This window comes from Oryctolagus cuniculus, chromosome 5, assembly GCF_964237555.1.
Source record: "Oryctolagus cuniculus chromosome 5, mOryCun1.1, whole genome shotgun sequence".
NCBI lineage: Eukaryota > Metazoa > Chordata > Mammalia > Lagomorpha > Leporidae > Oryctolagus > Oryctolagus cuniculus.
In genome coordinates, this window is record NC_091436.1 from 52,076,095 (window position 1) to 52,095,027 (window position 18,933).

Here is an 18,933-nt window from a genome sequence, read left to right on the forward strand (position 1 = left end):
CCTCTGTAGATTTTTGCTCTTTGAATTAGTTTCTATGCCAGAATATGACTGATCAGATCATGAGCTCACCATCCAAAGCATTTTCTTGTGAACAAATGAAGGAAACATGATTACATCATGTGAAAATAAAAGGAAAGGTGTCCCAGAAACACTGCCTAAGTACATAAATTCTAGATCATTCTAAATTTCAGGTTTGTAGTAAAACAGACACAAATGAGAGAAGATACAGCCAATCGAAAAAGACTTGTGCTTAGCAACAAACCTTTAGTATTACTGAAAAGCCATCTGGGTGATCTTTCAGCTTTGAGCTGTGCATCACCAGGGAAGTGTGTGGGTGACCAGAAGAGAGAAAAAGGTGGAATTCACTCTCACATAGAAGAGAATGCCATTGGATTGGGGCCTGAGTCCTGCCAGCAACTGAATCATCAACATTCTGCCTTAATCTGGTAGCATCACAAACGACTTTGAATCCCCTAGTTCGTCATCATTATTTTCACATATATTTCAGGTCTGAAACAAACTTTGTTTCTGAATGTGGGCAATCATAATAACTCTTTGTAATCAACCCACCAGTCTTCCTGACAATGTGGAATTGTAGGTATTTGGAGGGAATGGTGGCTATGTATGTTATTTACTGCTGCACAATAAGTTTTCCTCATAATTATTTAAAACAAGAAATATTTGTTATTCCACAGTGTTTATGTGTCAACAATCTGAGTACAGATCAGCTGAGTGTTTCTGGATCAAGATCTCCCAGTTGGCTGTGATTAAGCTTCCAGGAAAGGATGAGGCTTCATCTGAAGAAGTGACTCTGGAGAGATCTGCTTCCAAATTCACTCATATGGTTGCTGGTGAGTCTTGGTTTCCACCATAAGGGGCTTTCCATTATCTGCCATGTTAGATGAACAATGGGTGGGGAGGGGTAGAAAGTGGGAAAGAGAGAGAGAGGGACAGAGAACCAAAGGTAGAAGCCTAGGTTTTTACTAACTTAATCTCAAAAGTGACTTCTACCCCACTCTGTTTTTTTAGAAGAGTTGACAAGCAAATATCACTATCAAGAATACAGGATTTCATAGGGTGTGACTCCAGAAGGCATACATCATTGGAGACCATCTTAGAGGTTGTCTACATCACAGCACACAGCTTTCATTCTGTTGCTGGTCCTCAAGAGCCTCAATAGTATCTGGCATCCTCTCCTGTCCTGCGCCACTTCCAGAACTTTGGACTCGGGATTTTTGCCTTTAACCATATTCCAGTGACCACTACACAGGCATCTCCACAACGTTATGGAGACTTCTGAGTACAAAGCTTCCGAGCTGTGTAGAGACTTTTAGCCCAGGGGCTGTGGCTAGTTGGCAACAGAAAATGTCTCTCTTGACCTTTGGTAGTCAAGCTAGTGTTCCAGTCTGGTTTAAAATTTTTAATTTAATGTGTTTTTATTATTTGAAAGACAGAGACTTTCTATCTACTGGTTCACTCCCCAAATGCTCCCAGCAGCCATGGCTAGGCTAGAGCCAAAGCCAGGAGCTAGGGACTCAATCAGGGTCTCCCAATAGGGTTGTGTGCACCCAGGAACTCGAGCCACCATCTGCTGCCTCCCAGGATCTGCGTTAGCAGGAAGCTGGAATCAGAAAGCAGAGCTGGGATTTGAACACAGGCATTCCAAAATGGGAATCAGGCATCTTTACTGGAGGCTTTAACCACTAGGCAAATTCCCACTGCAATTAACAGTCGTTATACTAAAGAAGTAACCTGAAAATTAGTCCCCAAATATGCTTTCTTTTGTTGCTGGGCCTTTCCATGTGCTAGGTCTTCTGCTTAGTGTCTTCTTCCTCTTGTGTGCAAATGAAGCATCAACATAGAGACCATGAAACCTTTCCTGGCACTCCTACCACTCTAGACTGCATTGGACCTTAATTCTGAGTGCTCCCTCAGTACTCTCTGCTTACCACACACGTGGTACCTGTCTTCCTGTCCTTTTGACTCTATCACTCACTGCATTATTAACAATTTGAAGACAGTGGTGTTGTTTTGGTCATCATTTTATCTCTGGGGCCCAATAGTGCATGATGGAAAGTTAATAAATCACAGAGTGTATGAATAAATTTCAGGTTTAGTAATCTGAGCAATATTAAATAACACTGAAATTGAGAACCTAAAATATACCTAAAATATACCTACTATAAACTCTCATGTTCCAGCCCATAAAATTTCTTTCTAGTCAGAATGCAGGCAGTATTTGACAAAATTAATTTGGAGAACATTTTACACATAATGTGCTGTCCACAGAACATTAAAAGGTCGATCACATATTTCACCCCAAAGCTGCATTCTATAGTCATAGGTCACTGTCCCAGTGAATTGACACACAATGAACAAAAGCGTGCTGAATTCAGAGCACACCAGCCACATCTTAATATGTAGCCCCCAGAAGAGAACATGGTGGTGCTATTTGTTCCTGCAATTAGTAACATATCTACAGTATTCCATAGATTCACAGGAATGATTAGTTGCCCTTCTGTCCTGCTGAAAAAGTTTGTAAGGCAAAATGCCCTAAATAAATGCTTCCATATTGTTTCATTTGAAAATATAAAACACACTTGCTGAGCACAGTTATCCAGGAAGGCGAGAGAGTGCTTTTTATTTTTGGCTGAGCAAAAACTGCAACCTTTAAAAGGCCTGCTTAGGGATTTATGTACATGACTCCCATTAACAATGATGTACAACAGGCCATTACAATCCTTCCTCAAATAATGAAAATGTATTCCTTGGAGTCCCTGTGCCAATGTACTCCCCAAACTTCATAAAATACGGCCATCCATAGAAAACACCGGCACAGTTGGTGATAGGTTAATGTTCTGAAATCCCCCTTGATTTTATTTTTTAATTAGCCGAGGGAAGTAATAAAATCCAAGGGTGGAAACTTAAAAAAATTTATGATTTGGCATTTAAATGCAGTTTGGTTTATGGTTGTTTTTATTATCAATATGTTTATATATAAATAAAAGTAGAGAATAAGGTATTATCCACCTTGATTTAATAAATAATATTTCAGAGTGCTTTTTTCAGATCTCATTTCTTGTTTTGAGAAACTTAATATAGAAGTGAAATTGAATGCCCCTTCTCTGCCCCTGCCGGATTCCCTTTCCCTCCCTCCTTCCTCAAATCACCTTCTTAATGTTGTACATCCTCCATGTCCCTGTTTTTGTTACATGTTATCTACATATGTATGTGTCCAAAATAATATAATTCTTTTTATGTTGTATTTTTAAACTTTAAGTGAAAAATTACTGTACATAGTACTTATTCTTATAGCACATATTCTTTGTGCTTAACATTGTCTTAGAAATGTGTATCTGGGGGTTGGCACTGTGGCATAGCGGGTAAAGCCTCTGCCTGCAGTGCCAGCATCCCATATGGGTGCTCGTTTGAGTCCTGGCTGCTCCACTTCCAATTCAACTCTCTGCTATGGCCTGAGAAAGCAGAGGAAGATGGCTCAAGTCCCTGGGTCCCTGCACCTGCAAGGGAAACCCAGAAGAAGCTCCTGCTTCCTGGCTCCTGGCTTCGGATCGGCGCAGCTCGGGCCGTTGGCAGCCATCGGGGGAGTGAACAGAGGATGGAAGACCTCTCTCTTTGTCTCTGCCTCTCTGTAACTATGACTTTCAAGTAAACAAATAAAATCTTAAAAAAAGGAAGAAATGTATATCTGCTGTTTCAGGTAGAGTTAATTCAATTTTAAATTATCTATCTATCTATATTATTACGTCTTACTAATATGACACAATTTATCTAGTCTTACACTGACTGACAGCTAAATTATTTCTAATTTTTTTCTCTGCTGCAAACAGTGCAACAAAGAACAAGTGTATCCTTGTACAACTAGTAGGGCACTTCCGAAAATAGAATTAAAAGACAAGGTTATTTTGGTGCAAAATATTTAGAAATAAATGCATAAGAATGGGTTCCAAAAATTATGAAAATGCGTATTGTGAAAAACTCTCCATGGATTTCAACATGTTTTAATGTCTTTTTCTTGAAAATATTTTGAAGAATCCAGTCATATCTCTATAGTTAGTACTTTATTCCCATTTTAAAGAACTGTAGACTGTGTAAAAGCATTCACAAATGCATAAAACAACTGAAGTTGTTATAATTTGAAGTAAAGTTGTGTTGCAGCAACAATAACCACCTCAGTAATTGAGAATAAAGGGAAACTACTGACAATCTTGGTCACATGATTCATATCTGATTTTATTAAGCATTGGCAGGAAGAGCACTCACACATGCTTTAAGATTTTTTAAAACACACTTATGTGATATTTACTATGTGTCAGGTATTATCTACCTGCTTTACAAATATTAACTTACTGAATTCCCATAATAAAGCTATCGGTACTGCTATTAACCCATTTTAAAGATGAGGAGAGTAAAGCCTGAAGAAGTTAAGTAGCTTGCACAGGGTCACTTAGGGAAACCAAGATTTGAACTCATGACCACCTGGCACCAGGCTTTATGCTCAGTAATGCACTATTTTTGCCTCCCTGATTTGTAATGGTGGCATTGTCCTCATAAGTCCTGCCTTTCTCTTTAAAGGGTCTTCCATGACTAATCTGTCCAAACTCACTTGCAGGGTGCCCCATGCCAGCTCCAGGGCTGCCTGTAATTGGAGCTCCTATGCATGTCACCCCCTGGAGTTGTCAGAGTCCTACTGAACAGCTGTGTGCTCTCCACCCCAAATCGGCCTGTAGTCACGATGTGTCCATCACTGTCAGTTCAGTATCAAGGATTTGATGTCTTTCTGCTTGATCTAAATCCATGACAGAATTTCCCTTGCAAGATGTGAAATAAGGCTGTACATCAATTTTATGGCTTTAACAAAGTCTAATTAGAAAAATCCATTAGATTCTGTACTACTTGTGGAAGCTTTGGGCATTAGAACAATGGTCACACATTGCTATGGGGCGAGGTGTGGTGATGGCTGATAAAAGTGGAATGAATGAAGAGGGAACTGTTGTACAAGGGCTGAAACACAGTGCACATTCACCCCAGTGACTGCAAAACAGAAGAGTCGTGTGATTCATAGTATTCTTGTTCAACTCCCAGTGGGTTCTCAGAGTAGAGAAAAAAAGTACAAGACAGCACCCTAGGTGAATTCAGCTAAGGGAACAAGAAACTGTATTATTCTCAGGACTACATTTTACGGGTCTCTTGGGTGGTGTGATCCCACATGGTGTTTTATGCAGGAAGAGAAGTCAGAACACATTGCAGAAATGACGCAAAAGCAAGGCCCCCGCACAGAAGGCAAGACCCTTCCTTGAACAGACACCTCCTCTGCTTATAGTCTGAAGTCATAATGTCATTCTCTTTACCAGAACCCCCAAAGCACATGTTTAAGTGCTAACTAATGAATTTGAAAAGAATAGTTATGCTTACTAAAAAGCTAAAATAGAGCATGAATGTGCTAATTGTAAGTAAAATGAAAATGTGGATTTTTCAAGGAAAGGATTGTAAGCAATTGCATTTTGCAATGTGAATCTGATGAAAGGATGAAATATACACAGATTAAATAATAAAGGTTAAATTTTATTTTATAATTTTTGCTTATTATTAAATCAGGACAGGAAAAACACAAAAGGCAGCCCTTTAATGCACTGGCTTTATAGAAAACAGACCTGTTTGGACATTGGCTGCCTCTTACTGTGTGGTGTTAAGTAAGTATGCCAACGAACCTGAGTCCATCCACTGTTAAATGGGGACCATAACAACTATTTTATAGGGCCTTGTAGATTAAAGGAGATATGAGTATAATGCAAGGTATATGCATTATTTTAGCAACTGGTAGAATTCTGAAATCCTTCTAATGGTTAATATTCTATAATCAATTTGAATGGGCCAAGGGTGCTCTGCGTCTATCTGTGAGGGTGTTCCCAGATGAGATTTGAATCAGTAAGTTCAGTAAGTAGTGCACCCTCCCTAACATGGGTGGCCACCATTCAACCTAACTTGGACCTGAATAGAACAAAAAACAGAGGAAGGGAAGATTCATTTGTTCAATCCTGCCTGTTTGTATGAGCTGGGACATCTCATCTCCTTTCCCCTGCCCTGGGTCTGGGACTTATACCATCAGCTTCTCTGGTGCTCAGGACTTTGATCTTGACCTAGAATGACACCACTGTCTTCCCCTGGGTGTCCGGCTTGTAGACAGCAGATTGTGGGACCCCTCAGCCTTTGCATGAGTCAATCCTACTGATAAATCTACCTTCCTTGCTCCCTCTCCTATGCTGTTGATTATGTTCACCAGGATTCCCTAATACAATCCTTGGCCAGCTCTTCACCACACACCAGCTCACCACTGTGATAGATACTGTGTGGTGGAGGCCTCGGAAAATGAAATCCTGTTACTCACCAGGGATTTGGCTGCACTTCCCGTCTGTCTTTCACCCTGGTGAGTTGTGTTAGGTTACATCTGAGCCTGCATGTGACATTTGACCAGTCCAGAGGCAGACTGAGGGTATCATCCTGGACACTGCTCCTCTCAGCCAGACCCTGGTCTTGATCCTTCGCTCTTACCATTTGATCTACAAGTAGAAGCCTTTTGAAGAACCCTGAGGCCTGCCACTAGAATTGGCTTTTCTCCCTGGGATTCTGATCCCACTAGGCCTGACCAGGAGATCTTCTGGTCTTTCCAAGGTCCCTCTCACTACACACGATGCACATGATTGGCAAAGAAATTGCACATAAAGGTTGAAAGGAAGCCAAGAAGAGACCTGGTCTCAGTTCACATGTTGCTATGCTTTCACTAGTTTCATTAACACTCTTCAAGACCCAATCTAAATGTTAATTTCCATGCAAAGCCTTCTCAGATCCTCTGGCACCCTCCCACAGTCTCTCTCAGCTTGCTCCTTTACTTATTTCGTATCCAATACTGGATAGCATGGTGACTGAAACAAATTAATTACTCAATGTAAGTTTGTTATTAAGAGAAAATGACTGAAGGCCAGTCCTGTGGCACAGCAGGTTAAAGCCTGGCCTGAAGCGCTGGCATCCCATATGGGTGCAGGTTCTAGTCCTGGCTGCTCCACTTCCACTTCAGCTCTCTGCTATGGCCTGGGAAAGCAGTAGAAATTGGCCCAAGTCCTTGGGTCCTGCATCCACGTGGGGGACCTAGAAGAAGCTCCTGGTTTCTGACTTTGGATAGGCTCAACTCTGGCTGTTGTAGCCATTTGGGGAGTGAACCAGTGGATGGAAGACCTCTCTCTCTCTCTGTCTTTGCATCTTTCTGTAACTCTGTCTTTCAAATAAATAAAAATAAATCTTTTTTTAAAAAAGATAAAATGATGGAAGAAGGGCTTAAAAATCTGCTTAGTCATCTTGCTTTCTTCAAGAACTTCTTAATGTGAATTTGGAAAAGTAAATCAAAGCAACTAACAATGAGTCCTAATTTCATAAGGTTTTGGGAGCTTTAAGCCAAATATGAGGGGAAAATCATATATATATATGTATAGATATAATTGCATATGGCATAGATTTATTGATGTCAAGTTTATTTTATTCCTTTCAAAGTTACATTTTGGCCACCGATAATTAAAATGTTATTGTAGTTCTAATTATGAATTCAATCTATTGCTTTTTTTGAGGCATGAAAATTTACACATTCTTATATGAAAGTGAAAAGTCTTGACTTTATAATGATTTTAACATGAACAAAATCCCTTAAATCTGAGAATGCTTTCTTCCTATGTTTTTTGTAGCGACCATCTTCTATGATGCCAAAGTATATGACTTTCTGGAACACATTTCTACCCTTGCAAAATATCCAAACTTCCTAAGGTCCTGATATGACCTAGTAAAGAAAATGAAATTACTATTATTTTCTTTTTCACATTAATATAAAAGGTAATAGTAAGCTTGTTTAGATATTATCATACAGTAAGCAAGGACAGATAAACTATTTCAGGATATCTAAAGCCTCATTCAAAAAACCACATATCAGTTGTTAAATGGCAATATGTATGTGTTGAAAGTTCTGCTTCTTAACCAAGATCGCATAAAAGATCAAAAACTTTCCTAAACAAACCACACTCAGAATTCAAAAACTGAGTACAAAGTTCAGAGCATCTATTTTATACTGTTGGAAAAACCAGTCTATTAAAAGAAACTTGCTTGAATGGCTAAGCCCTGTCACTATCAATAACTGAAGAACTCAAAAACCTTAAAGACATTATGTTGTTGCATGATGAAACACAAACCAAAAATTCTGCCCCGTCTTTTCAGTTTACAAAAACACATTTCTTTATAAATATTACCCAACTCCTAAAGCATAATCTATTAAAACTGCACATTTCCATACCTCACACTCCTGTCCAGTTTATGCTTTTTGTTGATAAATTCCCTTTCAGGGCCATTTTAACTTTGCATCCTCTATTGTAGTCATCTGTATGTGCAGGATCTTGCAGTGAAAGGTAATCCTCAAAGTCCCTTCCTTTGATTTGGATGGTGCATCTGTTTGTTGGGCTTTCCCTGTGGGCTGCTGGGTTGACTGATTCCAGAAGGTGGTTTTCTAGAGGAGATGAACAAAAATGGTGCCCTGGGGAGTCATTTGTCATGGAAGCCATGCTTTCCCTTTTTTAGTGCCATGCTGTGGAGGACACTAGAACCATTCAACACTAGACTCTCATCCAAGTTCTTCCATGCACTGAGTGTATGATGTAGAGCTTAGTCTCTTTAGGCCTCAATTTTTCTCTGATTCATATCAGTGCTACTAAGTGGACTTCCTTCTTGTGTGGATTAAATGAGATATTTGTAAAGTGCCTGGCTCAACACAGTGCCTTGGCAATTAACTCTTGGTATTATTATCTTGATTTTTGACATATCAGTCATAGTATATCTGAATCCCAACAATGGGGTTCAAAGTAGGGGCTTTGGGTTATGCCTGGAGTAGTTTCTGATTAGAGTCTAAGATCAGCCAGGTGAACAATCAAAAATGCCTTCTATAGAGCTCCAATAAAAACACTTAATATAAAAATGCAGAGTTTTCCTGACTGGCAATATTTTGCACACATGGTTAAAGCTGGGAAAGTAATGCATTCTAACCTGCAAGAGGTCAATGGAAGCTCTGGGTTTGCAATATCTCATGGACTCTGCCCTATGCACTTCCTTACCAGGTTGATTTTAATCTATTACTTTCCTGTGATAACCACAATCACAGCTATAATAGCTTTCAGTGAGTTTGTGAGGCCTACCAAATTATTGGACATCAGAGTAGTTTTTTTTTCTTTTTTTTAAACTTTTATTTAATGAATATAAATTTCCAAAGTACAGAATATGGATTACAATGGCTTCCCCCCCATAACGTCCCTCCAACCCGCAGACATCAGAGTAGTTTTAAGAGTTAATTTGCGGCCGGCGCCGCGGCTCACTAGGCTAATCCTCCGCCTTGCGGCACCAGCAAACCGGGTTCTAGTCCCGGTTGGGGCTCCGGATTCTGTCCCAGTTGCCCCTCTTCCAGGCCAGCTCTCTGCTGTGGCCAGGGAGTGCAGTGGAGGATGGCCCAAGTGCTTGGGCCCTGCACCCCATGGGAGACCAGGAGAAGTATCTGGCTCCTGCCATCAGATCAGTGCGGTGTGTAAAGTGCCTGGCTCAACACAGTGCCGCGGCGGCCATTAGAGGGTAAACCAACGGCAAAAGGAAGACCTTTCTCTCTGTCTCTCTCTCTTTCATTGTCCACTCTGCCTGTCAAAAATAAATAAATAAATAAATAAATAAATAAGTTAATTTGCAAGATCAGAGTTTGTGGACTCAAGAGGCTTCCTTCCATAGCCTTGGCAGCTCATGACAAGAGTCTCAGGTGATTACTGACGTCATAAATAAGAGTGTCATTTGTTAAATCCACAATGGGAGTCACTGTGCAGCTTCTCTCCATGTAGGATCTCTGTCCTTAATGTGTTGTACTATGCAAATTAGCAGTAAAATTACTACTCAAACAGTACTTTATACTTTGTGTGTCTGTGTGGGTGCAATCTGTTGAAATCTTTACTTAGTAAATACTAAGTTGATCTTCTGTATATAAACATCATTGAAAATGAATCTTGATGAAGAATGGGATGGGAGAGGGAATGGGAGATGGGATGGTTGTTGAGTAGGAGGGAGGTTGTGGGGGAAAAGCTGCTATAATCCAGAAGTTGTACTTTGGAAATTTGTATTTATCAAATAAAAGTAAAACAAAAGTTAACTTGCTTTGTTGAAAGTTTCAAAATTCTGTGCTTTTTACATAAATATTCTGTTATTATGAAGATATCACTTACAATGGAAATCCTGCTCACTAGCTCAAAATGGTTAATAATAGCTTGGCTGGACATGGGGTTTATGCTTCGATTTGAAATTATTAAAAGCATTTATAATGAGACTATGTATTAATATAAATCTGTTTTCCTGGAGTAAGCCTGCTGAGAAGAAAATGTGTTTGTCCTCTTTTAATGACAAGACTCTTGTTTTCTTCATCGCATTTGCTGAAAAGTGACCGCATTTGCCTCTTGGAACTTTCCTGTAATTGGCTCTGATGTCTCTTGACATTAGCAGATGAATCTGTCAGTTTTGTGAGTTTTGTTTTGAACAAAGAGCTGTGTAGCAGCTAATGACACACGATGTAAGGGGAAGAGGCCAAAGCGTGCTTGCCTCCGGATGCCTGCCACTTGCTGAGTATATTCAAAAGACAACATGACAGAAGGTGCCAGCCTGAACTCTTGAGGGCTGACCTTGAGCTCTGACATGAGAGCATCTGTCATGGTGGACACACAGGTTAGACCTAACATGGGAAATTAGCAAGATGGAGTGTCAATGGGACAGACTCCTGGTAAAGCAGGGAGCAGGCTGGCCTGCTCGCCCCATCCATCCTCCAACCTTCCATCCCAAATGCCAAGCACAACTCCACCAAAGCCACTTCTGTTAACTAACATTTATTCTCCATTGAGCACCATTTGTGAGGTCTTGGGCTAGTGGCATGATAGTTTCATTCTCTGACTTCACTGCCACCCCATACTCTAGGTTAAAAGCATGGAGCAAAAGAGACCTGTGTGAAAGCATTAACTCTCTGCTTAACTGGCTGTGTCACCTTGGGAAAGTTTACTCATTTATAAAAAGAGGAAAATACATTTACTTGAAAATGCTGCTATAAGGATTAAATGAAAAAAAATCTATGTAAAGTGTCTGACTTCCAGCAAATACTGGGTAAATGATAGCTTTGTTACGAATAGCCCTGTGAGGAAGGTATTTTTCAGATCATGAAATTGGATTTAGAAAAAGTGAAATAATTTTTCAAGGCCTGTACTGACTTTATTATAAACTACTCACTACTCTAAGAATGGTGCTTTTTGTTCATATGGTACATTTAATAAAACAAGTCAGAAACATTTTTATTTATATTACTTTTCTGAAGTTAAGTTCTGTAGGAAAAAAGGCAGCATTTTATGAGAAATACAATACAGTATGCAATACTGTATTATAATAAATACATAATATATGTTTCAACTGAAAATACTAAGGAATCAATTTATGGAATTAAAAGATCCTGTTATGCCAACCTAGTGACAGTGAACACCATAATGCCCAATACACTTTCCACTAAAAGAAACAAAGGTCTTGGGAGAAATGGTTGATTTCAGATCTGGGTCAGGAAATATAATTAATATACAAGTTGAGCCAAGAACATCTTGCCACACAAGAAAGGAAAAAAGCAATCAAAGACCACCAAGGTTGTATCATAAGGATTTGAAGTCCAACTTGAGCAGCCTTTCAGATGAAGATACTAGGTGAAATGGATTGGGCATGGAATATTATAAGTATATGAGCTCATAATTAATTTAAAAACAAGAGCAACCACAACAAACATCATCAGAAAAACAACTAATTGGTCACCACTGATCACTGGAAGATATAAATAAATCAGCTCATTATTTTGAAAACTGGTAAATGAAGAAGAAGCCCTGCCATCCCCTGGGATTCTTATATGAACTATATCACTAAGTAGCTAAATAGTAGATGAGGAGAGATTGGTCTTTATGGTGATAGCTAAATAATAAATGAATAAGAAAAGAAGGAATTAGAATACCATCTTTTTGTACCAGCTAATGAATTAATGGACCTCAAAGGTCAAGTTACCAATAGTGTCAAGAAAAAGACAACTAAACATTAGTTTCATGTGCTTCCTGATGAGGAACAAAATGCCACCCATATAAGAAAAAAACAAACACAAAACAAAACAAAAAGTCTGAATTTGATCAAGTCTCTGTACTCAACTACCAATGTAAGAAAGTTAGAGGTCAGCGGGACAGGCTAAACTACCCAAAAGGAGTCAATCAGCAAAATCCAAACGGTAGGATATGCTATGGCCTCTCTACTCAAGGGTGGTCTGTCCAATGACAGCAACAATGTCAAATGACAGAGACTGAGCACTTGTTAGAAATGAAGTATGTAGCCAGCACCGTGGTTCACTAGGTTAATCCTCCGCCTGCGGCGCCGGCATCCCGGGTTCTAGTCCCGGTTGGGGCATCGGATTCTGTCCCAGTTGCTCCTCTTCCAGGCCAGCTATCTGCTGTGGCCCGGGAAGGCAATGGAGGATGGCCCAAGTGCTTGGGCCTTGCACCCGCATGGGAGACCAGGAGGAAGCACCTGGCTCCTGGCTTTGGATCAGTGCAGCGCGACGGCCGTAGCGGCCGTTTGGAGGGTGAACCAACAGAAGGAAGACCTTTCTCTGTCTCTCTCTTACTGTCTGTAACACTCTCTCTCACTATCTAACTCCGCCTGGCAAAAAAAAAAAAAAAAAAAAAAAAAGAAAGAAATGAAGTATGTGAGACTTGCCGACACTCACTAACTCAGACTCTGCATATGGTAGAGTCTCCAGGGGATGTGTGTGCATTATTACAGTTTGAGAAGCACTCGTCATATAGGCTAAATGATTTCTTCAACAAAGATTACAATAAATAATAAATAGAAATCTGCAAACTAAAAGTATCGAGGAAAATATTAGTCACTAACCATGTCCAGGTCATATTTGTATCCTGTAAAAATAACAGAAGCTGTAAATAAAATATGTGTACTAGACAAATGAAATTTCAACACTGATAGAATATTTGGAATTCCTAATTTTAAATGTGATCATGGTATTTTTGTTATATCATGTTAAAGTTCTCATCTTCTAGAAATACATATTGAAATAGTTATGGATGAAATGTTATAACATCTGAGGTTGAATGCAAACTAACACAGAAAAGTGGAAGTGGTGTTGGTAAGGAGAAAATAAGCTTGACCATGGATTGAAATTTCTTGAAGTAGATAGTATATTTTTACGAGGGTTTCCTTTAAACTGTTCTGTCTACTTTTCTCCATGTTGAAAATTTTCATAACATGAAAGCTGCAAAAAGAAGATTCCATTATGAAGATAGGGTGTAGCTAACAGAGGCATTGGCTAGGACATGTGAATGCCAATAGTGTGTCTGTATGTTGGTAGACCTCACTCCTACTCACTGTGTCCTTGAACTGTAGGTGGTATTACATTCTTCAATTGTATTGGAATTTACTCTTTAGTCGTATGTGGAATGATACTCTTCAGCTGCAGGTGGTATGACCCTCTTTGTTGTAGTACAATTACGCTCTTCAGCAGCAGGTGGTGTTACACTCATCATTTGTAGGTGGTATTTACTCTTCAGTTGTAGGTGGTATTATACTTTTTAGCAGCCAGGGAATGCAGGAGTTTGAGTTTTATTATTTCCACATCCTCATTTTAGTCTTAGGGGTCATGGGGAATACTTGGCAATTCTTCCAGCAGAGGCTTTGATAAGTGCTTAATAGCTAAGAACCTCTCCTGTTCATTTCCCGGCATGCTGTTTTTGTGGCGATGCCTTGCCCTTGTGCTAATGATCACACTGTCCTCTGCCCCTGTTGGATCATTTACAAAGTCAGTTTGAACCACAAAACTTTTCACAGAAATCTTTTGTTGGTTTAGTGTAGCATCTGTACCAACAGAAGTTCTTCTACACCAACAGAAGAAACTCAGCCAGGCATTTTTCACAGAGGTAGATACTATTAAGTCAGAGCTAGCCAATCACAGTTACACCTCGCACAATTACACGAGATGACATTATTTGAATTGTGACTGCCAAGAATAAGGAAAGAAAAAGATGCCAAGTAGGAAGCTAACATCCCAAATGTAGGCTCTTGTGTTGTGTGGCAAACACACCAGGAGCCACACGTGTCAGAGGCCTCAATTCAATAAAATTCCAGGGTGGGTTACTTGCCTTAATCACACACATAGACCTTGAACAAAGCATTCAAAATTACTAAAACAAGAATGCAAGAAAATCAAAACTAAGCATTGATTTAGTTGCCTAGATGATTATATACAAGTTTATTTACTTTTTAAAAAATATTTATTTATTTATTTGAAAGGTAGAGTTACAGAGGCGGGAGGGGGAGAGAGAGAGAGAGAGAGAAAGAGAGAAATATCTTCCATCCACTGATTCACTCCTCAAATGGCCAGAGTTGAGCTGATCCGAAGCCATGATCCTGGTTCTTTCCCCAAGTCTTCCATGTAGGTGTAGTGACCCAAACACTTGGGCCATCCGCTGCTGCTTTCTCAGGTGCAGTAGCAGGCAGCTGGATTGGAAGTGGAGCACCCAGGACTTGAACTGGCAGGGGGCGGCTTTACCTGCTATGCCATAGTGCCAGCCCTCAAAGGGCTCTTAAAACTGCTGATTTCTGGGTCTGGCACTGTTGCATAGTGGGTAAAAAAAAAACAAAAACTGCTGATTTCTGGGCTCCACCTGAGACATTTTCACTCAGTAGGTCTAGGTGCGAGAAATGTGAAAAGCCTCTCAGAGACTGTGATGCTACTCGTTTCTGGTTACATTTTGATTCACTCTAATATATAAGTTGGCCCTGTTTTTCTTGGAGGCATTTTTGCTCTAGGGCTTGCTACCTGTTTGGCTTGTGACTACAATCAACTGAGAGGACAGCTTCAGGTATAGGAATAACTCATACCTGTTCTAATGCAGTCAGAGCCCAGGGGAACGATGTGGGCTGTTGATGCACAATTGCATCCCACTGCAATCTCCATTCCATAGAAATTTCCCCAATTTGACTGATACAACTTTTCCCCCTTAATTCGTATAACCTTTATGTACTACTCTATGGATTTGGGACCTTACCCATAACTTTTCTGATACTTTAAAAATACTACATTGTGTAGTCTTGAAATACAGGAAAATACAGGAAAAGTAAAGCCTCTGGATTAAATTTGTGTTACTCTCCTTTGAACACACATTATTTTCTGCTCAAAACTTACTGACCTTCTATTTAACAAGTTATGACACATACGTAATATTGATCTATTGCATAAAATCTAAGGTTTCTATTTTTATTACCTTCCTCTACATCTACATTATTGCAATTTAAGAACATTTCAACTTTCCAAATTTTTATTCATTCATTTATTATGTGCCATCTGTGGCCCCAGTGATTTAGTTATCATAGCCAATGTCCAACAAAACCTAATGTCCCATATTAAACATAATAAAAACGTTTGTCCTCCAGAAAGTTCCATTTTACAATACAATAATAGTCTTAAAAACCCATAACAAATAAAAAGCCCATAGTCTACATTAATTGTTTTTATTGGAAAGTGATTATATTGGGCTGGCGCCGCAGCTCACTTGGCTAATCCTCTGCCTGTGGCGCCGGCACCCCGGGTTCTAGTCCCGGTTGGGGGCGCTGGGTATTAGTCCCAGTTGTTCCTCTTCCAGTCCAGCTCTCCGCTGTGGCCCGGGAGGGCAGTGGAGGATGGCCCAAGTGCTTGGGTCCCTGCACCTGCATTGGAGACCAGGAGGAAGCACCCAGCTCCTGCCTTCAGATCAGCGCAGCACCAGCCCTAGCAGTCATTAGGGGAGTGAACCAACAGAAGGAAGACCTTTCTCTCTGTCTCTCTCACTGTCTATAACTCTACCAGTCAAGAAAAAAGAAAAGTGATTCTATTGCTGTTTATGAGCCCATTGAAGGAATATAAGCCTCTGAGAATTGAAAGCGTCTCTGAAGGGTGTTTGGCTCTATGACAGGGGGATGGTCTTGTAAAGTAACAATACACAAGTACTGTTGAGCAACAGTCTACCAACCACTTCCAGGATTTTGAGTAAGGTTGTACCACCACTGATGTGAGCCTAACCTTTATGAAAAAATAATTGATCAGAAATCATTGGCTGTACTGCAGCATTTTTGTTTGTTTGTTTAAGTTTTTAAAATTTTTTCATTTAAATGGGAGGGAGAGAGAGAGAGAGAAAGTGAGCTCCCAGCAACTGGTTTTCTCTCTAAATGCTCTCAGTGGTCACGACAGGGATGGGGCCAAAGCAGGAATCAGAGAATGCAATCTAGATCTCCCATGTGGGTGGCAGGAAACCAATTCACCACTGTCTCCTTAGAGTATGGATTCATGGAAGCTGGAGCAGGAGCCAGAGCCAGAAATCAAATTTAATATGGGGGTGGTAGAGCCAACACTGTGGCACAATAGGTAAAGCCAGCACCTGTAGTACTGGCATCCCATTTGGATGCCGGTTCAAGGCTTGGCTGCTCTACTTCTGATCCGGTTCTCTTCTATGGCCTGGGAAAGCAGTAGAAGATGGCCCAAGTCCTTGAACCTCTGCACCCACATGGGAGATCTGGAAGAACCTCCTGGCTCCTGGCTTTGGATCGGCACAGCTCCAGCAATTGTGGCCATTTGGAGAGAAGAGTGAACCAGCGGATAGAAGACCTCTCTCTACTTCTACCTCTACCTCTACCTCTACCTCTACCTCTACCTCTACCTCTCTTTCTCCTCTCTGCCTCTCTGTTTTTCAAATAAATCTTAAAAAAAAAAAACATACAAACAAAAACCAAAAAAAAAAAAAATTCAATTTGGGATATGGGTATCTTAATTACTAAATTCACACCTACACTACAGATATTAGTATGATGTTCCCTTTGTATGTGGATTTCTTAAGACACAGAAACAATGGGAAGTGAGAGGTGAATAAAAGAAAATTCTTCATATTTCCAATTAGTAGTCAATGCAGGAAGTAATAAGGAGTTAGGGGCTACAATTACGATTCTTAATGTCAACCCAGAAAACAAGTGATGTTATTCTCCAACGTAATCCCATCACTGTCATCACTTCTTACATGCTGGGTCTAATTCAAGATCAAACCCCCAGTGCTTACTCACCCCCAACCATGGAACCAATCTATTTTTACATCTGACTTCAATGGAAACAGAGTGATCTTTGAAAAGGGTATGGCTGGAAGCCTGAAGGGTGCCTGAAGGTTGTGGGTATTTATCTAGCTGAGAAACGGAGCTGCTAACATTGCCTATTCCTTAGTGAGAAACTTGACCATGAACAGATACAGTGTCAAATGACAGAATTGCTTTTTGCCACAGGTCTGGGTGTATCTGCCTACGGACACCATTGATGCTTTCTCCATTCTTAATGCTTAACTATTTTTCCTGAGAGGCCTCTCATTTTTACGCTGAAAACAGCAACAGGGACTCATCAATGGTCTGGTGTAATAGGACCCACATCCCAGGACTGCATTCTATTCAGAATGAAGATTGGGTCATCTGTCCTGTCTGTGCACCTGCTTTCTCTACCATAACATCTGTTCTGCAAGCTCTAACCAGGGAAAGGAAAATTAGCTTCTCTTTTGACATCAAGCATGTGGCTGACTTCAGCAAGTAAAGAGATAAATAAATGATGTTTCAAGTAAGCAGCAGAAAGTAATGTTTCCAGGAGAGGAAATTACTAAACTGACCTTGCAGTATCTTACTAGAGCTGAAATTAAAGCTTGTTGTGATTTCTTCACCATTGTATTTTTAAACTGAGGTCAAAAAAAAAAAAAAAAAAGTAGAAAGGAACAATTTCTACAAGGGCTATTCAAGTGATGAGTTAGAGTTAGGCACTGATATATTTTTCATGATTATTATTATTTTTCACATGTGGTAAAATACATATTACATACAAGTTGACATTTTAACCACTTTTAAGTGTACAGTTCAGTGGCATTAAGTACATTCACATGTTGGGGAAAAGCTCACCATTATTTATCTTCAGAGCTTTCTCATCATGCAATTCGTTTCTTTTTCTTAAGTTTTATTTATTTATTTGAGAGGTAGAGTTACAGAGAGAGAGAGAGGGAGAGATAGACAGACTGGTCTTCCATCTGCTGGTTCACTCCCCAAATGGCCACAATGGCCGGAACTGAGCTAATCTGAAGCTGGGAGTCAGGAGACTCTTCTGTGTCTCCCACGTGGGCGCAGGGGCCCAAGCACATGGACCATCTTCCACTGCGTTCCCAGGCCATAGCAGAGAGCTGGATCGGAAGTGGAATAGCTGAAACATGAACCAGCACCCATATGGAATGCTGAAGCCGCAGGTGGAGGCTTAACCTAGTATGCCACAGCGCTGATCCCATCTCATCATACAATTCTAAAACTGTAACCATTAAATAACTCCACAATCCACCTCCCTCAGCCACTGCTAATCATTATTCCACTCCCTGTTGCTATTAATTTCTTATACTAGGTATCTCATGTAAGTGGAATCATACATTATTTATTCTTTCGTGTCTGGCTTATTCCATTTAAGATAACATTTTAAGGTTTATCCATGTTGTAGTACGTATCAGAATTTTATTTTTTTTTAAGACTGAGAAATATGGGAAGAGATCTTCAACATGTTCATGGAAAATGTGTATCATGGGAAAAACTGCATGGATTTCTTTCTTTTTTTTTTTTTTTTTTGCACCAAAATAAACATTTTTAAATTCCAATTTCTGTGGACTTTTTGAAATATCCTTGTATACTGATATGCTATTTCACCCTGTGTAAAATGGGTTACTTTAATAGTTTTTTAACCTCAAA

At 39.9% G+C, this 18,933-nt stretch overlaps 1 protein-coding gene across 7 annotated transcripts in view; it reads right to left on the reverse strand.

Annotated features, from left to right (window-relative positions):
• SLC35F1 (solute carrier family 35 member F1) overlaps positions 1-18,933 on the reverse strand; it is a 632,790-nt gene that overhangs the window by 84,987 nt on the left and 528,870 nt on the right. The window lies entirely within an intron of this gene.